The following is an 8971-nucleotide window of genomic DNA, read 5'->3' on the forward strand; positions in this document are numbered from 1 at the left end:
AATAGCAGGAGGAAAGATTAATTCTTCTTCTACTATAATCTACTATATAAATCATTTTCATACTACATTTATAAATACAGAATTTATTAATGCAAATTATAGATGAAATTACAAAAAAAGCAAAAATACTTAAGAAGTAACAATTTCAATATGTACAGAAGCATAAGTGATCTTTCAATTTCCCCTACATATAATACTCAAATATTAATACTACAATAGCATTTTAATATAGTATGCATAATATGATTATAACAAATTGTTTGAACAATTTTTCCTGAATTTAAAGAAATTGAAAAGCAATGAAAGGAACTTGGAATATTTTTTGTTTCAAATTGCTTCAAGTACTGTCAACTTTTTGTTATACATTTAACTAATTTCGATATATTTCAAATTAGGTTGCTTTTTAATTACAGTTCAAATATTAGTCCTCACATACAATTAATACATCAAGATATTTTATAACACTCGTACAAAGAATTATTAGTCGCTATAAAAGTATGAGTGATTCTGAATACAAAATGTTATATGAGTATACGTTTGAAGTTAAATATTTAAAGAAATAGTATTTTTAAAGTTCGGTGATAAAATCTATACAAACGAAGTGCGAAAAAATTAATTTATGATTAATAGATTCAAAGACAGGAACTCAATTAAATAATCATAACACGTTAAAATCGGTCAAAATTAGGAACTTTCGTAAACAATGTTTCATTCACTATTGCATTTCAAGAATATATTTATATGATATTTTATATTTAAAATCACCGCCATGAATTGACTGACAAATTTTTGTGTAAACGTTAAAATATTCTGTGTATAAAATGGGTCAATTAAATAGGAATACTTAAATGTCTTTTTCTGCTTTTGAAAATAGAAAATAATTTAAAGAAAAATTTACAAATTAGTAAACTATTCTAATTATTTGATTTCGAAATACATTAATTAGTATACTTTAATAAACTAGCTGGAAAAAATCAATTGAAAAAGCATATTTTGCTTATGTACTTCACCAGCATTATAAAGTATATTTAAAATGATGTTACTATCATTAGCATAAAAGTTTTGATTAGACATACCAAATTAATTATATATTAGAGGTACACAATGTTATTGTACAAGGTGTTTCTAAAATAATTTGCCTAACTTTACGAGTACACTGGATTTAGTTGTAATAGTGATAAAATATCGTACAAATGTAAAATATCTGCAAATGTTTTGTTGTCAAATTATAGTCTTTTAAATTTACTGATTAAAAAAGAAAGTTTGAAATGAGTTTCTTCTACAAGAAAAAAAATTGTTTTAAGCTGGATGAAATATTTTAGAAAAGCTCTGTACATGCCTAAGTCAGATGATAAGGTAAGCTTAGTTTTGTTTAAAATACATAATTATACAGTGAAAAACCAAAATAGTGTATAGAGAAAAATATTTACAAGGAGAATTCCCCTAAGGGCACCGCTCACTTAAATGAAATTTTGCTAGCATATAGAATTCATCAGACTTTATACGTCTATATTCCATTTTGGGGGCAGACAATTAATTATTTACGACATATTTACAATTGAAGTCAATTACTGTTTAGTATATAAAGTATATATTAAAATGTAAAAAATAAAATACAATTAAAACAAATTACCAGTAAGAGTAATATAAAAAACTTTGTGTAATTATAAATGTAAAAAAAAATCTAGAATACCGTAACTGGAACTCACAATCCTTGCATTTGCACGTGGAGTGCATTGAACTTATACAGTATGTCCGATTTATCTCAAAACACGGAAGTATCTAGAAAACTGCGAAAGATACAAAAAAAAATATTTCAGACGAAAGTTGTAGGGTATAGAGGGCGTCATATTGTTGTGGTATTTTTTTGACTTTACAATGACCTTGAAAAGCCCTGTAAAGGGAGAGGTTACTCGGTCGGACAATATTTTGGAAACATTGGAAAACTACGACTTTATGTTCCGTCAATGACATATATATGTATATTTATTTATTTATTCATTTATTTATTCAGTCTCACAGCCATGAATTTGACTTGGTTTACAGTAACCTACGTTTTATAAAACTATCTTATTCACTCATTCGATTCGTTCTTTCTCTTTCTCTCTCTCGCTTCCATTCACATTCCCTCGTACTCGACTAACTTATCGCTCTACTTATTACCCATTAATTGTTACCCCTCCCTTATACTTTAATATTCTCTTTGGTGTTCTCAGCCACTCTCTCTTTTTTCTTTTCTTTTCTTTTTCAGCTTCTCGAGCCACTCTACAATCTTTCTGTCCTGTCTCCCATTCGCTACGTCTTCCATCCTGATATCCCTGTCGGTTTCTTTGCAGTCCCTTGTTAAATGTTCCAGATTTCCGAATCTATCACCACACAAATCGCATCTCCTTCCTTCCTCCTCTTCCCAGTACTTGTTCCAGTTTTCTAAATTCCCGCATCTCGCTTGGGCTATTAACTTCTGGTCTCTTCCTTCTTTGCTCAAGTATTCTGGTAGTCCTATAGTTCTGATGTATTTGTACCTAATGTTGTATTTGGATTGTTCTATTTTTGTGTATTGCCTCTGTTGTTGCACTTCTTTGTCTCTTCTCCTTATCCTCTCCGTTACCTCTCTTCCTTCTCTTCTCAACTCATCCACCCCCGCTTGACTTAATCCGTTTCTTTTTAAGTACTCCTCTCTCTCTTTTCCGGTTCTAGTTTGTTCTTTATTTGCTTCCTTTTTCTTCAGACATTCCTTGACTATTTTTCTCCTTACGTCCTTCCTTACTCCCTCCTCAAATTTCCAAGCTTTAATTCCTGCTTTCACTCTTAATTTCTCTCTCTTTGATTCCTCCAGCACCAAGTAGCCTGGTGTGCGGATGTCTAAGCCAAGCGTCCATTTTATGTATCTTACTTGTATCTTTTCTATTTCGGCTCTCTCCTTAAAACCCCACAGTTCTACCCCATACATCAGTACACCAAGTACCAGCATGTCGAATAGGTACATTCTCATCCTAAAATCCGTCTTAAATTTCCTCTCTTCTATTCCCCATACCTGGATCAATGTCACGTTTGCCTTCTTTATCCTTTCCTTTATGTGTCCAGCCATGTTACCGTTCCTCTGAAATCTTACTCCCGAGTAATTAAATTCCTTGACTTCTTCCACCGTTTTACTTTTCCATCTCCAATCTACTCTTTTCGCTCTCCCTCCCCCGCCCCTGAAAATCATTACCTTCGTCTTTCCCACGTTCAGTAACAGTTCTTTTTTATCTAAATACTTTTCTAATCTTTTTATCATTTCCCTTAGTTCTTCCTCTCTGGTCGCTACTACCGCTACGTCATCTGCATAAGCTAGAGACCAGAATTTCTCCGTCAATGACATACCAGTAGTAACATTATAAAAAACATCTTTAACCGTCTCCGCGGTGCACATAATTTACGCAAAAACCACAAGTATGCAGTGTTTTGGAAACGTTTCGATGTTAGCTGCAAGAATGCATAATCAAAAATATAACAGGGCATTTCAAGGTCGAAAAAATACCAGAACAATATGTCGCCCTCTATACCCTACAACTTTCGTTTGAAATATTTTTTTGTATCATTCGTAGTTTTCGAGATACTTTCGTGTTCTGAGATAAACCGGACATACTGTATAATGTGTTCGAGTTAACTGAGAACAGTTAAATATTTCGTAAGCGAGTGAAATTATAGAAAAATTGTTTCTGCAAAACATTACCTAGTGTATGTAGTTTTTTTTTAGGTGTAGCGGTGAGGGGAATTTTTTTGGTCAACTTGATATTTTTAAACATCTTTTTATATATGTATAATATAATAGTGTCTTTTGAGACGAGTTCAAATATGTGCAAAATTACTTTCAACCTATACAAAATCATAAATTAGTAAGACCCTGAGGACTCAGATTAACATGGATCTTGACTCTCGCATGGATCAAGTTCACTCGCTTACGAAATATTTAACTGTTCCCAGTTAACTCTCATAATTGACTTTAATTGTTAATATCTCAAAAACAATTAGTCGCTTTCCTCCAAAATGACGAGCAGATATATTTAGTCTGACGAATTCTATAAGTTGGTAAAATTTGATTAATAAGTGAGTGATACGCTTAGGGAGTTCCCCTTGTTAGTGTATAGGAAGTTTGGAAAAAGTCTCTAATTACAATTATTAACACAAATTTTATAAAAAGGTAAAGAATGTTTTACTAATATATTTTTATGTTTCTAGTAACACTATAAAACTCTAGCGTTAAATTCCATTAACTATATAAACTTTTTATACTTTATTATTGGAATAGCATCTAGCAATAGTTGCACAACCTCTTAAAATTCATATGTATTTTAAACTTTCTTTTAAGTAAATAACCTTTTTCAATATTTTCCATAAATTCTTAATTGAAGTCAGGACTATCTTGTGATTATTTTATTGTTTTAATATTAAAACCCAAAAACGTTTGAATAGATTGTATATGATTTGTTTATTTCTTTATCTGTTATACAACTTCCCGTTATGTATTATTGTGAATATTTTTGTTTAAAAAATATTCATTAAAATTTAAACAGTCTTCATGAAAGTTATTCATTGAATTTTTTTTAAACAAATTTTCAGCTACTCTCTTATTTTAACACACTCACCCACGCACACAAAGGGTGACAAGGAAATAGGTGGCCAAACTTTCGTACCGCATTCTACTGTTCCTAAGGATGGAAAAAGGTCGTACAAACATAGGTCCGAAAACTCTTCCTTTCTGGGATATAGACACTTTTTGCTTACATCGAAAATTCTCTAGAATAGCTGTCAGATGTGGAATTTCAAACACTGTCGTCATTTATTTTGCTAGAAGTATATGTTAAAGCAAGTTATGTTGACATTGAAAGCAGTGTGTTTACTTTATGATAATAACACTGCATGTGAAGAAATTCGGAGTATACCAGGAATTTTTGAACGTCTTCGACAGTCTTTGAAATGTCGATGCGAAGTATGTATTGTTGCAGAAGGAAGTCATTTTCAGTAATTTCTTTAAGTAAGTTTTAAACATTCCTACAGTACTCGATCGTAATCGAAAAGTGTCTATATCTCGGAAAGGAAGAGTTTTCGGACGTATGTTTATGTAACTTTTTTTCATCCTTAAGAACAACAGAATACGGTACCAAAGTTTGGCCACCTATTTCCTTATCACTTTGTATATACAGGGTGTCATGTAACTGGTGGTACAAGCGAACAAATAATGATTCTACATGAAAAACTAAATCATAAATATAGAATAAAATTTTTTCATACGAGGCTTTGTTTCTGAGAAAATAAGAACATTGTTCTTATATTACTTTGTTAAACCGGTTTTTTTGTAACTTTACAAAATAATAAAACATATTATGCAATCCTTTTTTGACAGTAAATATTTGACACAAATATATAGACGAACAAATACTTTCTTAGCCCATCTGCGTTTATTTGCTTGCTGTTTGTTGAATATTAAAACAATAATGTATCTTGTCCCATATAATTTACTGGTTTACATAATTTTCTATTATCTCTTTTTGTTGTTATACAAGAACAGATCTTTTATGGTTTACTATATTCTCTAATTCGCTAAATTTCTTTCTTACGTAATTTACAGTATCTTGATTACAGCTCATAACTTTTTCAACTTTTTTGCGTATTTCCTTCTTTAAGTAGTTGTATTATTTTTAACTTTATATCATTTACGTATTAGGTCGTTCGGAAAATTCTATCGGATTTCGTCGTTTGAATTTAAATAATCATAATTCCACCAAAAATACATATTTATTCAAAATAAGAACCATTATAATCGATACACCCTTTACCAACGTTTCACTAATTTATTTATACCATATACAAAAACAATTATGACGTCTAGAATTAACGAAGTCCACATCGCGTTCATTTCGAAATGCTTTCTCCTTGATAAAATGATCAAAATATTTGAACAGATGATAATTTGTTGGTGAAAGGTCTGAAGAATAGGGTAGATGTGTAGAGTCTCATATCCCAGGGCATTTAACTTTTGCACTGTAATTAATGATACGTGCGTTCAGGCGTTATCATGCAAAAGAGTTGGGCCCTTTTTATTGTCTGGTACTAGACGGATAACTGACAGTTTTTAATGCACTTTGCTACGTTCATTGCAGTACGTACTTACCATAAACGTTTCTTCCTTTTTGAAAAAATTATGATGAATAATTCCGTCGATAGACCAACGGATAGAGCATTATCTTTTTCAGATGTGCTTTAGGTTTTGCATCGCAGGTAACAATTCTGTCAAGAAAAGTGTCTTTGATGTTTCGCAGGATATGGGAAGAGTAAATGGAGGCACGAAGCATTCGTTATCGGACAGCTTATGTGGAACACAGTTATCCATTTTCTTTGTCTTGCCTATCTTTTGTATATGGCATAAATAAAGTAGTAAAACGTTGGCAAAGTTGTATCGATTATAATGATTCTTATTTTGAATAAATGTATACTGTTGATGGAGTTATGATTATTTAAATTCAGGCGACGAAATCTGACAGAACTTTTCGAACTACCGAATAAATATAATTTGCATAGAGATATGTATTTCCTTGATCTGTTTGCCGCACATAATGGTATATAAATGTCCCCCTAATAACATTATGACTTCTATTCATACTTTTGTGCTAATTTTTCTTGTACAAAATTATACAGAATATCATATACTATATAATTAACAAGCTAGCGTGCAATTTGCAATAACATTTTGTATATTTTTTGTTGACCAAATATTTTTTTCCATACAACAATTTAGGTTTTCATTGCTTCCATTTCAGTGATAAGTGGTAATATTTATTATTTTTAATTGTGTATTTTATACAAAACTATATTTCTCATTTAACTTTAACATATAAATAGCATTTTATATCTCGAAGATATAATTGTTTTTAGTTATTTTATGTTATTACATCTGATCAGAAGAATTTTGTACGAGTGGTGATATTAACTTTAATACAATGTTTAAAAATTACAAAGAGTTAAGTATACAGGGTGTCTGTTTTATCTCAATACAGCGAAACATCTTTTAAGGAAGTGATGTTAGGAAAAAAATGTTTTAACAAAAGTTGTTTGGTACGAGGAGGAAAATTATGTGGTATAAATATTTTTTTTTGTACCGGGTATAGTGGGGGAGATTTCAGTCAGTTTAATTTTTTTAAATGGAATGCTATATTTTTTTATACATAATATGATAGTGTATGTTAAGACGAGTCCAACAAGGTGCGAACAAAGTCATTTCCTATCATGGAAGGTCGTAAAATTGCGAAAAACCGGGAGCCGGACCACCATACGTTCCTCACGGTCGCGTGTGTCTGTTTTATCAAAGGAAATGACTTTGTTCGCACCTCGTTGGACTCGTTTTAATATACACTATCATATTATATACATATAAAAAAATATAGCATTCCATTTAAAAAAATTAAACTGACTTTGAAATCTCCCCCCACAATACCCGGTACAAGAAAAATATTTATACCACATAATTTTCCCCCTCGTACCAAACAACTTTTGTTAAAACATCTTTTTCCTAACATCACTTCCTTAACAGATGTTTCGCTGTATTGAGATAAAACAGACACCCTGTATACATGATCTACTTTATATGATAAAACTGAAGCAATATACTTTGTTTATACCTTCTAGTATTGTGAGTCCATATTAATAAACAGTATTTTTTAATTTATCTCATAGTCAAATGTTTATTTCATAAGGCAAGATGTAAAAAACAGGATAGATGAGTTTAATTGACCCTGTAAATTTCCAACAAAACAAATCATGCTTTATAAATTCGTTTTTTCACAAATTATAAATGAAGACTCATGTGTACAAGAAATATTCATGAAAAGTTCTTATTACTTTACCTGTTGATCATCCTTGTCTGTTTCGACAATGTCTTTTCTTTTGCAACTTTGGATTGATTCAAAATCACTCCAAAGTAACGTTTTTTTTTTCATATCGGAACAAAAATGTAGCATTCTGTTTAAAAAATTGAAAGCAACCTTAAAATGACTGAAAAATTTTTTCATATCAACTACCATTTAGCAGTTATTTCAAATGGCACAAATTTAGAGACATCCTGTATGTAAAACAATATTTTTGTGTTTATACCACTTTTTGCTACAGAAAGAAATGATTTCTGAGTAAGTAATCAGAAAATGTTTTTAAATATTTTTAAATAATAAAAATGGCATATTCTACAATATTACAGAATTCTTTTGTTTTATGGTGTATAATAATTTGCAAAAAAAAATACATATGATTCATAAACATCATTCACCCTCTTGATTTTATTATATATATTTATTCCCACTTTTAAAAGCAGTGAGATAATTTAAAGTGTCTTCATTTAATAATTCTATTTTACATATTAAGAAGGAAATATTAAATATTAGTTCTCTTCTGGCACTGTATATGTTTGTACTATTATTTATTTTACCTCACGATCTCTGAGCATTTGCAATGGACAACATAAATATTAAATAATTGGCATATATAAAATAAGACTGATTTTTTCTCTCTGTGTTATACATAAATTATGTATTAGATAGAAATTTTTAAAGTACTCCGTTTGTGTGTAGAATATTCTTTGACATATCAAATGAGAAAGATTAAAGAATTTATATTCTGAACTGTATGTAAATGCTATTATTAATATGAAAATGAAAAATAATTGTGATGTATAAGTTTCATTCTGCATTATACAAGGATATTATAGATAACTTAGAAATATTGAAAACAGTAATATTAAAATATTTACTGTAATTCATTGATATGTATGTTATTGAAAATGTTATTTATATATTTTATTTGTATGATAATAAAATTATACAATTCTTTGTATGTGCAGATGAAATTACATGAATGTGTATCGAATGAGTTTTACAATAAAGATACATGTTAAATATATAGTTTATCAATTTTTGTATAAAAATAATAAAACACATTCAAC

This window comes from Habropoda laboriosa, unplaced genomic scaffold (assembly GCF_001263275.1).
Source record: "Habropoda laboriosa isolate 0110345459 unplaced genomic scaffold, ASM126327v1 scaffold187, whole genome shotgun sequence".
NCBI lineage: Eukaryota > Metazoa > Arthropoda > Insecta > Hymenoptera > Apidae > Habropoda > Habropoda laboriosa.